General features: G+C 49.4%; 1 non-coding gene across 1 annotated transcript; it reads left to right on the top strand.

Moving 5' to 3' along the window:
• Nucleotides 1-9,461: 9,461 nt before the first annotated feature.
• LOC142870358 (small nucleolar RNA SNORA36 family) lies at nucleotides 9,462-9,594 on the top strand. The gene has a single exon (XR_012918768.1). It is a non-coding gene; the product is annotated as a small nucleolar RNA SNORA36 family (small nucleolar RNA).
• Nucleotides 9,595-14,120: the final 4,526 nt, after the last annotated feature.

Here is a 14,120-nt window from a genome sequence, read left to right as displayed (position 1 = left end):
TTTCCTGTTTTGTTAGTCTTGTAGGAATTGATCGTATGTTGGCACTTCTAAAATCCTAAAGAATCTACTTTCTCTTAGGCCAATGCCTAACCCTTTTGGAGGCTCTACTACTGATTCTGGAAAAGTCTGTGGCTTTCCCTTTGCTCCTTGGATGCAGGAGGAAGCGCTGAGGGCTGCTGGTCCAGTTAAGGAGCCAAGTCTCCCACGTGGAAATGACGCTGTGGAGAGACGTCGGCAGAAATAATGTAAGCCACTCTTGGGAATGCAGAAACTCTAAGTCATCATGCCCAAATATCTCCATGTAGGAAGTAGAGCCAAGCTATCAGTACTAGAAAATTTTTCTAGGGTTATTTTCTCCCAAAAGGCTGGGAAAAAATACAGCCAATCTCTCAGGTAAGTTCATTATATGATATATCCATATGGTAATATCTGATATAAATATTAAAAATCACATTCACAGAAAAATTTCTAACAACATGGGAAAATTAAAGAAGCAGAAGAAATGGACATATAATCTATAAATTGCGTGTGTATGTTTGAATGTTTAACAGTACTTATCTCTGAATGGTGAGATTGACCAATTATTAGTGAATTTAATAAATATCAATTTACTAAATTTAGTAAAAATGCCACTTAGATAAAATGACTTGTAACAAAAAAGCAAGTGGAAGATCAAGAATTTAGTCCCGGTTCACCAACCAATCAACTGAACGACATAAAGTAGATTTATTCACCTCTCTGGCCTCAGTTTCCCCATATTTGAAATGAAGTGGTGAATGAGAAAAGTGACCCGCACTGTTCCACTATGACCTGCACCAGTGGAGGTCAGGGTGCAGTGGACACCATGTCCTCCATACCAACTTTACCCAAAACAGCTACCCTTCCATCTAAGTACACAGTTATATAATTTGTAAAGTCACTGCTGCTGCATTTTATGTAATTTTTTATGGACAATTATACAATCAGCCTGTTTTCCTTCTTGCATCGAGATTAAGAAGTTCAAGGCCAAAGACAGTCCTCACCTGTAGTTACTACCTTACCCCAATTACCTGTTATGTTTTTCTCTCTCCCATACACAGAAGATTCACACCTCTCCTGTTTTTCTACTCTTTAATGGTTCACTAACAAGACTATTGCAATCTGTGTCCAATCCTTTTCCAAAGGGACAGAGTTTTAAGGACAAGGTTTAAGTGTCATTTGGTTCAAAGTCGGGACTGACTCTTCAATCACCATGGAAACTCATAGGAAACTATTAAATAAGTGAAAACCTGGAAATAATTTATGGAAAACACCCTTTATCTACCTGGTTCCTAAATGTCTTATTACATAAACAAACAGAAATCCTTATAATATAGGTCCCCTCCTTGAGGTCTATGTCATTGATTTTTCTCATCCAAAGAATAAATGCAAGCCCCTCATCCAAGCCAAGGATTGGAGATCATGCATACAAGAAGATTTGCTAATTGATTCACTAAAGTAAAGAAGAAGTAAAACTGCTTAGCTCGGTCTTCGAATCAGGAAAGAGACCTTGTTAGAGAGTTAAAAGAAACTCAGTTGCACCCTATCTTTGAATTCTGGTTCTATGATAGCTCATTCTGGTTGGTCTCCACCTAGAAGCAGCAGGGAACATTATCCACTGGATGCTCACAGATGTAGACACCAGTCAGAGTAGGAAGAAAAACAGAGTCACCAAGAGGCAGGAATGGGTCCTACTCCCTTATCAGTCAAACTGCCCTGGTCTCAGCCTAGGCTGGAATCTATCCCCTGCCCTCTAGGCAGCTCTTTCATGGGTCCCAAGAAGCTAGGACTACAGACTGGTATCCTTCATCCATCCCAAGGCCAGAGAGGGTTCCTGATGGCATGGACGTCTGCTGCCCAGAGGCCTACCACTGCACTCAGTCTAGCTTTGGCCATCTGCTGTGTAGCCTGACCCGAAGGGCTTCGTCAGTCTTTTCTTTTCCAGATTTTCCTGCCACATTAGACACATAGACCATCATCTCCTTCCTGCAATAAATTTCCTTTCCTTGAGTGAAGTTCCTCTTGTATCTCTGGATTTTCCTTTGCCGATACCTCCTCACTGTCCCACATGTCTCGACCTTCTTCTCTCATTGCACATGCCCTTGACTGACGGCATTTCTTTCCTATGGCTTCAGCAACAACCTGAACTTATGACTTCTCTCTAGCCCTCTATTCTGCATTTACAACCCTTCAATTCAATTGCCCACTGAATCTTTCCACTTACATTCCTCACGTATTAAATGCCAAGAGCTCTGGCCGGGCCCAGTGGCTCACGCCTGTAATCCTAGCACTCTGGGAGGCCAAGGTGGACGGATCATTTGAGCTCAGCAATATGAGACCAGCCTGAGCAAGAGCAAGACCCTGTCTCTACTAAAAAAAAAAAAATAGAAAGAAATTAGCTGGACAACTAAAAATATCTAGAAAAAATTAGCTGGGCATGGTGGTGCATGCCTATAGTCCCAGCTACACAGGAGGCTGAGGCAGAAGGATCGCTTGAGCCCAGGAATTTGAGGTTGCTGTGAGCTAGGCTGACACCATGGGACTCTAGCCCATGAGAGACTTTGTCTCAAAAAAAGAAAGAAAGAAAGAAAGAAAGAAAAGAAAAATTCTAAAACTAAATAAATACCAGGAGTTCAAACCTAAATGTACTCTGTTTTCCCCCAAACCTGTTTGATCATCCCTTGTGTTCTCTCTTCTAGTGAAGGGCATCACCATCCAGCCAAATAACCGAGTCAGGAATCTGGGAGTCAGCCTCAATCCTCCCTCTCCCACCCAAGTCTAGCCAACCACAGGGTGATGTCGGATCTTGTTCCAAGGCATTTCTTGAAGCTTCCCTCTCTCCACATTCCCATGCCACTGTCCTGCTGGTTCAGGCTGCCATCTTTTCTCACCTGCATAAGTAAAAGGGCCTCCTCCCTGGTCGCCCCACCGCCAGACGCCTCCCTTCCTGTGGTCCTTGCATATCCCTTCAAGAGATCACATAATGAAAGTTTGGCCATATTCTTTCAGGCTGAGGTTTATTCATCTTTTGTGATCAAGCTCAATGACCGCTTTTTCTGGGAAGCCTTTCTTGACTTCTATTATAATCTGAATTAATTCCCTCTTCTCCGTCTTCCCAAAGTACCTCATGTAAATTACCCCCATCGCAGCACGTTCCGTACTTCCATGACTCCAGTTACGTGCGGCCTCCCCACAAGACTCTTAGCTCCTCTGGCACAGACTCTGTCTCCTGTCTTTTTAATCCTCAGTGCCTGACACACTACCTGGCAGGGATGGGCTCATCGGTTCGAGACAGGCAGGGCAGCTGGGTCCTCGACCAGCTCCCAATGAATCTGCCACATGGCCCAGAGCAGGCCATTTCAATTCTCCCACCCTCAGTTTACTTGTCTGCAAAATGAGCTGTTACTTTCATTGAAGACCAGTGTGTTTCGAGCACCTACTTTTGTGCCAAGCACAATGCTCCTCTCAGTGTCTCTCATAGATGTGACCTGGTCCTGCCCTGTTCTGGGACCTCGTGGTCACAGTCATGTTTTCCTGTCTCTGCTTTGCAGCAGGGACAGATGGCTCCCTTCTAATGCATTTGCTGCAGCTCCTCTATTATTTATGTGCCCCTGAACACCTCTCCTGGGCCTCCCGAGCTCTGGGAAAAGTGTATTCCTAATCCCAGCTAGGTTGGAAAGGTGGAGAGAGACACATTCTCCACCCCACAGCTTTTCCAGCGACTCCCTGTCTTACGGAATACATCACATTGTTTTGGGGTCTGCGTGCACCAACCACCCTCTACATGTACAATTTTAGCCCCAAACTCCACATTTTCCATGATTCACTGAGAAATAGTTCTATCTTCCTTTGGCTGTGAGTGCCTGGGCTCCACATTCTGTTTCTTGCATTTCTTCTCTCCTCCCCACCCAGAGCTATGATGTGAGGGTCATTCTCAGAACAAATGCAAAGTTTACATCAATAAAAATGTATTATAATGATATATATATTTTTAAGCTTTGTTGTTGTTGTTGTTGTTGTGAGATAGAGTCTCACTCTGTTGCCCTGAGTACAGTGCCGTGGCATCAGCCTAGCTCACAGCAACCTCAAACTCCTGGGCTCAAGGGATCCTCCTCTCTCAGCCTCCTGAGTGGCTGGGACTACAAGCACACACCATGACGCCTGACTGATTTTTTTCTACTTTTAATAGAGACAGGGTCTTGCTCTTAGGCTGGTCTCAAACTCCTGAGCTCAAGCAATCCTCCCACTTCTGCCTCCCAGAGTGCTAGGATTACAGGCATGAACCACTGCACCCAGCCAAGTATGTTGTTTTTAAATTTAAAAAACAGGCCGGGTGCAGTGGCTCACACCTGTAGTCCTAGCACTCTGGGAGGCCGAGGCGGGCGGATTGCTCGAGGTCAGGAGTTTGAAACCAGCCTGAGCAAGAGCAAGACCCCGTCTCTACTATAAATAGAAAGAAATTAATTGGCCAACAATAGATATAGAAAAAATTAGCCAGGCATGGTGGCGCATGCCTGTAGTCCCAGCTACTCAGGAGGCTGAGGCAGCAGGATTGCTTTAGCCCAGGAGTTTGAGGTTGCTGTGAGCTAGGCTGACGCCATGGCACTCACTCTACTGGGCAACAAAGTGAGACTATGTCTCATAAATAAATTAATATAAAAAACAAACAAACAAAATTATGCTCCCAAACCCGGAGTCCAGAGTCGTAGCAGAGTGAAGGCCGTCGCTTTCCCTGCTTTCGAGTCAGCAAGCAAAAGAGGGTGCTCTGAGCACACTCCAGGAGGACAGGAGGGTGTCCCGCCGCCCTACCCTCCTTTCATTCTCCTGGCTCCTGGACACCTCTGAGTCACTCAGTCGCAGTAGGTGCTTTGGAGATTTGGTCAATGGGAAGAGCTATATGGCAACAAAAGTGATCGGTGCCCACCAGCCAAACAGATCTGGGCGCAGAGGGAGACTAGGCAACCCTCACCCTAACCTTCACCATGAAGCAGAGTCCGAGAAGTGGCAAAATAGCTCAGCATCAAGCGTCTGTTCTGGCGTGTCTGGCAATGGGAAGGAAGACAGTCATTAAAAAGGCTAAATCTTCGTCTTCCACAGTGGGAAATCAATAGATTGGTTCTAAAACTGTCACATCAAGAAACAATAAGTTGCTGAAAGAGGTGGAGGACAATGACAAGAGTCAACCAAAATACTTAGAAGTCATTGCCTCTGGGGAAAAGCAAACAGGGAGGGAGAGGCTGGGGGAGAGGGTCGCTTTTCATAAGACGCCTTGCAGAATTTTTAAAATGGTATGCGTGTATAGCTTTGATAAAAGTTAAAAACTAAAGTAAAGAAAAAATAAGTCCTCAGTGGACCCGAGTCACGGCCAGTGTGGCGATGACAGTGACCTGGGCCACTGGCCACCGTGGCATCGGATACAGCAGCCCTTTTAGAAATCCTTCCCCACCCTCCTGTCCCACTGCAACTACCCCCGCCCTCTCGCTCTGCTCCCGAACACCCCAAGATTCCACAGCACCTAGAGTGGGGTTCACCTTGAGAAACCCAGGTGACTTTGGTCTTCAGCAACATTGCGGGCTGCAGCCGGACCGGGCTCAGCCCCAGCCGGAGTGCGGGGCGGAGTGTGGCGCCCCTGCGGGAGCACTGGGTGCCTTGCTCACAGGGAAGCCGCACCTCCTCTTCAGCCTCTAGGAATCTAAACAAACAAATGCCTCCCCTGTTGGAAGCAGCAGATCTTCATTTATGGGTGAAAGCTGCCAGACCCGGCAGCAGAGAACAATTTCTCCCGTTACACCAACTCCTGGGGCTCTCGCCGGGTGGCAGCTGTTGCCCCATCAGGAACGCATTTTCCACGGTGCAACCCGCCCTGCCACCCGCCAGGCCACCGACAGCTCCGGAGCTGCCGCCAGAAACAGCTGGAACAGGTCACTCAAATCACGGGCTGTGGCACCCGGGGAAACATTAGTCCCCCAGATAGAGTGTCTCCTGCCTCCCACGGGGACAGCAACAAGAGCAAAGCAGCCGGGGGTTGCCGGTGGCCGGTGGTGATTGGAGTCACTGGGAAGTCTACGTACTCACTCACACTCCTGCTCTCTCACACACGCGTGCCCGCACCAACACACACCCGGCATCCCTGAAGACGAGCTGCAGTGCTCAGTGGCACCAGGGCAGAGCCCAATTTCTGGCACTGACAGTTCCAAGAAGACACATCGTGCTTAGCCATGGTATTCACGGACCAAAGGGAAATGCCACTGGACATTTCTCAGGTTTATTCTCCGCTTTTAGTCACAAATGCTACAAAGAACTTTAGTTTTCAGTCTCACGTCCTTTGGCTTAAACGGCGAGATTTGGGGTTTCTGTTACAAACCCCTCCTGCCTCCCTGACCAGAATCATTCCTGGAAACCCTGCTGCTCCTAAGTGTATCACTTGAATTTTGGTCAAAGATAATAAATATTTGCTTTGAACATGCCAGTCTTCAACAGCCGGCTTGTTCTTGCCCCGGCAGACTGCCCACCGGCCTCAGAGTGCTCGACTGCATTTTTAAAATCCCCCGGAAAGCTCCCTGCATTGTAAGCAGGTCCTGCTGACCAGGCTGAGTTGTAAAGCCGAGCTCCCCAACAATGCCATTTACTGCACACGAAAGATCACAGCCAGCAGACGCGGGCGGCCACGCTCTGGCCTCTTGAAACTGCATCTGTTTTGAAATGTGACTCGACTTCAATCCGAAGCTGACCGTAACATCCATGGCATGGACGGGAGGTGTTTACTAGATAAGCTTTTGATATTTGATGTTTGCTAATCATATTAAAGGCTTGAAACAAAATCCCGGCTACAATAAATCCTCACAATTGTACACATGAGGGAGGAAATGCCGTAGAGCCCTGCCGGCTGCAGGTGACTGGGGACTGGGTGGCACAGGGAGAAGATCAAGGGTCTGGTGGGGATTTATTTCTGAGACTAGCAGTGGGGAGGTCACCTCCCCCACTGGGCCTCAGTTTCCCCATCTAAACTCAGACAAGCTAGGGTCCTTTTCATAGTTTCATAGCCTTCACATACCGGCGTCACACGTGAATGTATGAAGAGTCACATGAATTCGGCTGTGCAGCTGTTCCCAAGTCACTTTGCTCAGCCGGTCCCAACTCAGTGACAACACAACGCTTTGTACCAACACGAGATCAGCACGTCAGAAGCAGCTTCTCCGGCGCACTACCTGAAGGCGGCTTCCACCGGCCGGGCCAGGCAGAAGGCTTCCGACCTGGACCGCAGCTCTATCTGTCATGAGGAGTCATCACTGATGTCCCTTCCGGGATGGGGGCCCTAAGAATGGAAGGCGAATACTTGGGGTTGAAAGTGGCTCTGGAAGCCATCTCAGCCACTCCCTCATGTTCGGATGAACAGTCGAGCCCACAAGTGTCACTCACATATCACCAATCCCACCCTAGACCTTCCATCCCCATTTGAGACGGTTTCCTAGATTCTCTCATCACGCTTCAGGCTTGACTTAAAACTGCCCTAAAGAGCAGATAAAACTTATATCATAGGGGATCAGAGAGGGCTGATCTGTGGCATCTCCACTGATCTTCTCCTCTCTGGTTTTATTTTGCCCGGCCCTGCTTCTCAGAGCCCAGCTAGCACCTTATCCTTGCTTATCCCTACTAACCTGACCTCGCAACCGTCACCAGCCGTGGCATAGGATGAGACCTTCCCAAGACGGTTGACCTTGTAAAAAGGGACCACGAGGCCTGAGTGTCTTCAAGGCTCTGCGGAGTTGGGGCTGTCACCATGGAATAGCAGGCATTAATTAGGCTGGTCTTTCTAGACAAGGCAGTCTCCTCCATGACCTTGAGAACCCTAGCCACCTAAGCTCCCCGCTTATTAGGTCATCTTGGGGCTCCCAGGGTGTCTCTGAGCCATCTGGCCAGAAAATATGTATCATGAACTCTTGTGAAATCCCCATTTAGTGACAATGGGAAGGTTTTGCTTATGCCATGGAACCTAGAAGTGTTCACTAAACAGGTGCCGAGCATGTGGAAGACACAGCAGAAAGGCACACGGGCCCGAGGCCCCAGGAGCCAAGCTAGCCCCGTGAAAGCCGGCTTTGCCTCCAGTGCTCAGATGTTGTAAAAGCCCTCGGCAGACTGCAGTGATTGGCCACCTGCTCTGTCCTGGAGAGAGGGGGGCATTCTCATTGGTACCAGTGCAGGACATCAGTGAAGCAATTTCCTTTGTGGGCCTAATTTAGTGCTCGCTCACACAATGAGGACTGCCTGCTAGGCCATGTCATTAACCAAACTGGCCAATTTAAAACTAGGATCTTCACAGCCAGTGCTCACAACCAGGGGGACATGTCTTCCCAACAAAGGAGGAAGCAGCTAAGTCAGGGTATCTGTCAGCTGAGAAGCAGCCACCAACACAAGCTACCAGGCGCCTAGCCCCTCCTCCGAGCCAGGCACTTTGCAGAGCGGACCTCATCTAAATTCTGTGCCTAGGTCTTTGGGGTCTGTGTTATAATCCCCTCTTTCAAGGTCCCAGAAGGAGTAAGAGGTAGAAGCAGGATTGGAGCCTGGTGCTCTGCCCCCAAAGTCTAAACTCAACCATGAAACCACTCGGCCTCCCACTGTTTCCCAAGAAGTTTAAAGATAGAAACTAGGCCATATGAACATTGTGCAAAACCCTAGGTGGATAGACTCACCACTTTCTTCATGTCGGCTCCGGGCACTGCAGGTGCTGACAGATCCCTGGGCTCAATCCATCTGGTGCCTCAGCGCCTCTGGGCAATTGAACCCTCTAAGACACCTGCCCTTTGTCCTGGAGTCCACCATCACCCCCACCCAGGCTTCCTTGCGTGGTTGTCCATTCTGAAGCCTCTTCTGTGGCCTGAAGCGGCCTTTGGCCAAGTCATGGACCAGCCACAGGCCTCAACTTCCTCCAAAGGGAGGAAGAATTATCTGACCCTTGCCTTGGAGCTTTTGTTGCCATTGTTTTGCATTTTAATTTTTTTAAAATATATTAATAAAGTTTATCCTTTTTATTGGAAAAGTAAAATTATTTTTAATTCTCCTATAATTCCATTAGTCCAAGATAGCCACCATTAATGCCTTTTTCTAGCTTTTCCCTATGCACAGGTGTGTGTCTGTTGTTCTAGGAGACTGTGTTTTTTTGTATTTGTGACTAAATGCATAATTTGCTAGCCCATCACTCCCTGTTAATATTGTGATGTAACCATTTCCCTGTGTTTTTATAAAGTCTTCATAAACATCCTCTTCAATTACTGTCTAAAAACCCATTGCGAGGATGTACGCGGTTTACGGTGAGTCTCCTGTTGTTGGATTGTTAGGTTATTCCCAGCTTTATAAACTATGCGGTAATGAACATCCTTGTTCGTATGTCTGTTTTCTTCAGAAAGATTTCCTGAAGTGTTATTCTATGTCAAAGAGTGTGAATATTCAGAAGTGTTGGGTTCCGTTCAGGGAAGCTTCCCTGTTCTGTTAACTAAACTTTGGGCCATTGAAATGTGCTGGGGGAGATGATTGGATAAAAAGCATTATTCTATTCATTTACCTCCGACTCCTACAAAAATGGAGAAAAAAAGGAAAAAAAAAAGAATATCAATAGTTTAAGATCCTTGATGGATGTATCCAAACGATGTTATAAATATTTAAATGTATTTTAAACATTGAACCACAGAGTGTCAAAAGAGGCAGGAACCTTTACGATCAGCTGGCCCCCTCCCAGATGAGGACTCACGGTGGGGCCGTGTGACCTCGGGCTGTGGTCACTGCTCACTCCGTCCAGTGCTCCCCCCTCTCCGGGCTGTAGTTTACTCACGTCCAGCCACGTGGTGAGTTTGGCTTTGGCTCAATTTGATTCTTTCCTCTTGCTCTTTCCTTTGCCTTATGTGGTCTCCGGGCCCATTTCTGCTTGTGGAGAAGTCACGCAGGCCTCCTGGCCACCAGGCCCTGCCTTGCGGAGCTTTCCCTGCCTGTCAGTTAGTCGTGGTCTGTGCTGGGACAGAAGGGGACCCGCAGGGGTGGGAGGGACCCACCCGGGACTGGGAGGGACCCACCCGGGACCCACCCCTCCCTCCCAGGTGGGAGCACTGCTTCCGCTTGAGGACCACACCTCGGTCCCCACCCTTCCTGCCAGGTCCCCACCCACGGGCACTCAGTAAGTTCAATACCTTGATAGTGATCTCCCTGACCGGGCCCACCCTGCTGAGAAGCCAGGTCCTCATTCCTGCCCTGGCCTCCCCACGGGGCTTTCTGACAGCCAAGTCAAGCATCCGTTTCCCCTTTTTCATGGGGAAAGGGAGAAGCTTTCCAGCCAGAGAGCCCCAGGTTCAAATTCCAACTCCAAGTGCTCTAGGCAGAGGGGCCTCGAGCAGGTGGCACGGCCTCCCCGAGCACCGGGCAAGTCTCTTCTGGGAATGGCTCTAGCAACTGCCCCAGAGCGTCAGTGTGGGGAGCTGCACCTGCAGGCGCCACTCTCCCTGTCCTGTTACCCAGGCACCTGACTCGGTTTACCCACCCCCAGGGTCATCACTGGGGGCAGGCTTCAGGGTGGCAAAGCTAGACAGAATCAGGAACGACTGCCCCCTCCTCCAACAAATGGCTAGAGGCTAACTGGACGTCTTTGTCAGGAAGCGATGTGTACAAAGACGCTAAGCCTAACTGTGTAATTATGCTGGGATTCCTTCTAGTAATTAGCTTTTCCTTCTGAGAAAGGCAAATAATTATCTTTCTGCCTCAGATCCAGACAGCACGTTTTAGCGGCATCTATCCACACATCCGGGGAGGTGGTGGAGGTGGGGGGGAAAGATGCCACCAACTGAATGTAGGACCGTTTGGAGCCATAAGTGTTCTAAAAAACTATCTGCACAGACACCGCAAACCGTTTTGGAGGATAGCAAGGGTTTTGCGTGTTGCTAGGGAGTTTGTCAACGACAAAGGTAAGTCCTGTTGGAGAGTAGCGTGTACAGAACTGGTACCCAGAGCTGCAGCGCGTCAGGAGGTGGTGATCAGACTGGGGCCTGGCCCCGGGACACAGGGGGAGCCCCAGCAGAAAGACCACACTGGTGGGATGCACGATCCCATTCCTGAGGGGCCCTGCCGAAGCAAGGATTCCCACCCAGTCTCCTGTTTCCAGGGTCTTCCCATCCATCCACCCTCCTTCCCACCTCCTCGCCTGGCAGCTCCTGAACCTCCAAGGAGCAAGCAAGTGTAGCCTCGCCCAGCAAGTCTTTGCCTTTCTGACAGCACCAAGATGGGGTCAAGGACCCGCTCAAGGGTTCCTCTGATATGTTTTTGTCTCCCTCATAACAGCACTTTCCAGGTGGCCTTACAAATGAGCCTCACTAAAATAATATCCTTCGGGCAGGGACTACCCTTGCCCTCTTCCTTCCTTCCTTCCTTCCTTCCTTCCTTCCTTCCTTCCTTCCTTCCTTCCTTCCTTCCTTCCTTCCTTCCTTCCTTCCTTCCTTCTTCTTTCTTTCTTTCTTTCTTTCTTTCTTTCTTTCTTTCTTTCTTTCTTTCTTTCTTTCTTTCTTTCTTTCTTTCTTTCTTTCTTTCCAGAGTCTCTCTCTGTCACCCCAGCAGCTAGAATGCAGTGGCATCATCACATCTCACACCAATCTCAAACTCCTGGGCTCTAGGGATCCTCCTGCCTCAGCCTCCTAAGTAGCTAGGACTCCAGGTGTGCACCACCACACCCAGCTAATTCTTCTATTATTTTGTAGAGACAGGGTCTTGCTCTTGCTCAGGCTGGTCTTGAACTCCTGAGCTAAGTGATCCTCCCACCCTAGCCTCCCAACTTGCTAGGATTGTAGGCTGGAGCCACCGTTCCTGTCTAATTTTTATATCTCCTAAACCTAACATAGTTCGAAGCACTTAGCAAAGTGTTTGTGGAATGAATAAATGAAAATTGCTCATTGACTGACAAGGAATTAATTATAGATTGGAACTAACAAATGATTGAATGAACGAATGAGAATGTACTAATGAAAAGAATCAGTTTAGCTTTTGGGACAACGTGAAATCTGGGCTGAAAAGGAGCAGCCCGTAGACCAACAATAGACTCCACCCCACGCCCAGGGGACTCTAGGTAGACGGCTGAGGGCTGGCATGGAGCACAGGCGGTCCTGGCTGGCTGCCGACGGGCGAGCCCAAATTTCCTGAAAAGGCGTAGAGACAAATGTCAATAAAGCACATCCGGCTATCGAGAGACGGACAGGAAAAGCTGTATTTAATTTGCTGTGTGATGCCTCAGCGTCGTTTCCTCAAAGCCATTAATTGGAACTTGAATTGAGATTATTCACTTTGGAAGAAATAGATTAATTCTCCCAGGCTATACAATATTGCCTAATAAATTTGTTGTGGTGAACATTTTGCATCTGTCTTGACAAGTTTAACCTTTCCTTGAAGGTCCAGCTCCTTCTCCCTCTACGTAGAATTCAGCTTGCACAAGACTTTGCCTGTCGTCACACGTCCCGATGGGTCAGGATGTCCAACCTGTGTGCGTGTTACCACTCCCAGGCAGGGAGCCCAGCGCAGATGGGGACCAAGATTTTTTTTTTCTCTTCTGCATTTCCAGTGCTAAGACCAATTTAATAATCACCCAGAGAAGGGGCTTCATTCATGTTTGTATAAATAAATGAGCCACTAAATTAATTCTTCCAGTGTTTTTAAAAACTCACCAAAGCCATTCCCAATTCTTATACCACCTCTCAACCCCTTCCACCCGATTCAGAATTCGGTTCCTAAACCTTATTTATTCCTGTTGATGCTATAAAGCTCCTTCCAAAAACATCCAAAGTCACCTTACCCCTGTTTCAAAGTCACTACACACTATCCTTTCATTGTCTCGGGCACTGCTGGAGAGCTCACCCTTGCACGGGGACTCAGGCCCCAGGAGTGGCAGCCCTGCTGGCAGGGGGTCAGGACATGTTGTGGTAGAACTGTGAGTCCCGCGCTGCAGGGGCTGGGAAGGGTGGCCTCACTGTGGAGCATGGGGAGCACAGCGAAGGGTGAACACCCCAGGGGGCTGCAGGACCATCTTGAGACCACATATAGCTGAGAGAGGGTGGGGCGGGCAGGGCTGGCTGGGGCAGCCACTGGGGGCTGCAGGCCTGAATGTCCCTCTGCCCTGGCCCGAGGGAGGAAGGCCCCAGGCCCTCTGAGGAAGAGAGCAGTTCTAATGGAGATGAAGGCTGAAATGCCTCCCGCTGGGGCCTGCCCCACCCTGGTCTCCAGCCCCCCTCAGCTGAGCCCCCTGTGCTCCCGCTCCCTGTGGGCACAGCCCCTGGGTGGCGGGCTGCGGTGGCAGCTGGGGAGCCAGGCTAGAGGTAGGCAAGATCAAAAGGCCCGAATAACCTCCGGGGTCACGGTGACAAAATGCTTACGGGCTGGAAGAGGATGGAGCCATTAGAGTAAGGAAATGAGCGCAGGCTTTTTCCCCCTGAGTAGGCACAATGGGAGCCGATGGGGAGGGAACAAAGCGCCCACTTGGGCGGGAGGCAGGGCCGGTGGGGAGCGGGCGGTGGGGAGCGGGCGGTGGGGAGCGAGCCCTGTTCTTTGGCCGGGGAGTTAATGTCGCAGGCCAAACAATGGGAGCGCTGACCCGGCTGCAGCTCCGGAGTGAGAACACTGTGAGGTCAGCGCCCTGACCCCCAGTGAGGTTAACCAGATCAAAGCCTGCGCTGATTGCCCAGCCCACGGGCGCCCCTAATTGCCATAAAATTGAAGTTTCCCCCAGCACTTGCCAAGCTACCTTCTCAGGTAGCCCCAGAACAGGGGTGGGAGCCACCAAGGTGGGGACTCCCAGCCCTTCTTCAAGCCACTCGGCAGGGTCCTCATGCCTCTTCCCAAACTGTTCTGCTGCGACCACCCCCCCACCGCCCCGCCCTTCCCAACTTGTCCACCACCCCTCCTGACTTGGCTGTGCCGGTTTAGGTAGTAAAAATAACATTTGGCTTTTAAATCGATGAAACGTGGAGTCGGTACGTAAAGAAGCACAGTGACCACCCTTCACATGGCCTTTGTTCCGCCTATGATAAAAGTCAGGCATACGCATTTTAGAAAATAAAGGAAAGCAAAAAGAGGAAAATAAC

This window comes from Microcebus murinus, chromosome 3 (assembly GCF_040939455.1).
Source record: "Microcebus murinus isolate Inina chromosome 3, M.murinus_Inina_mat1.0, whole genome shotgun sequence".
Taxonomy (NCBI): domain Eukaryota; kingdom Metazoa; phylum Chordata; class Mammalia; order Primates; family Cheirogaleidae; genus Microcebus; species Microcebus murinus.
This window is presented reverse-complemented; position numbering and strand designations above follow the sequence as displayed.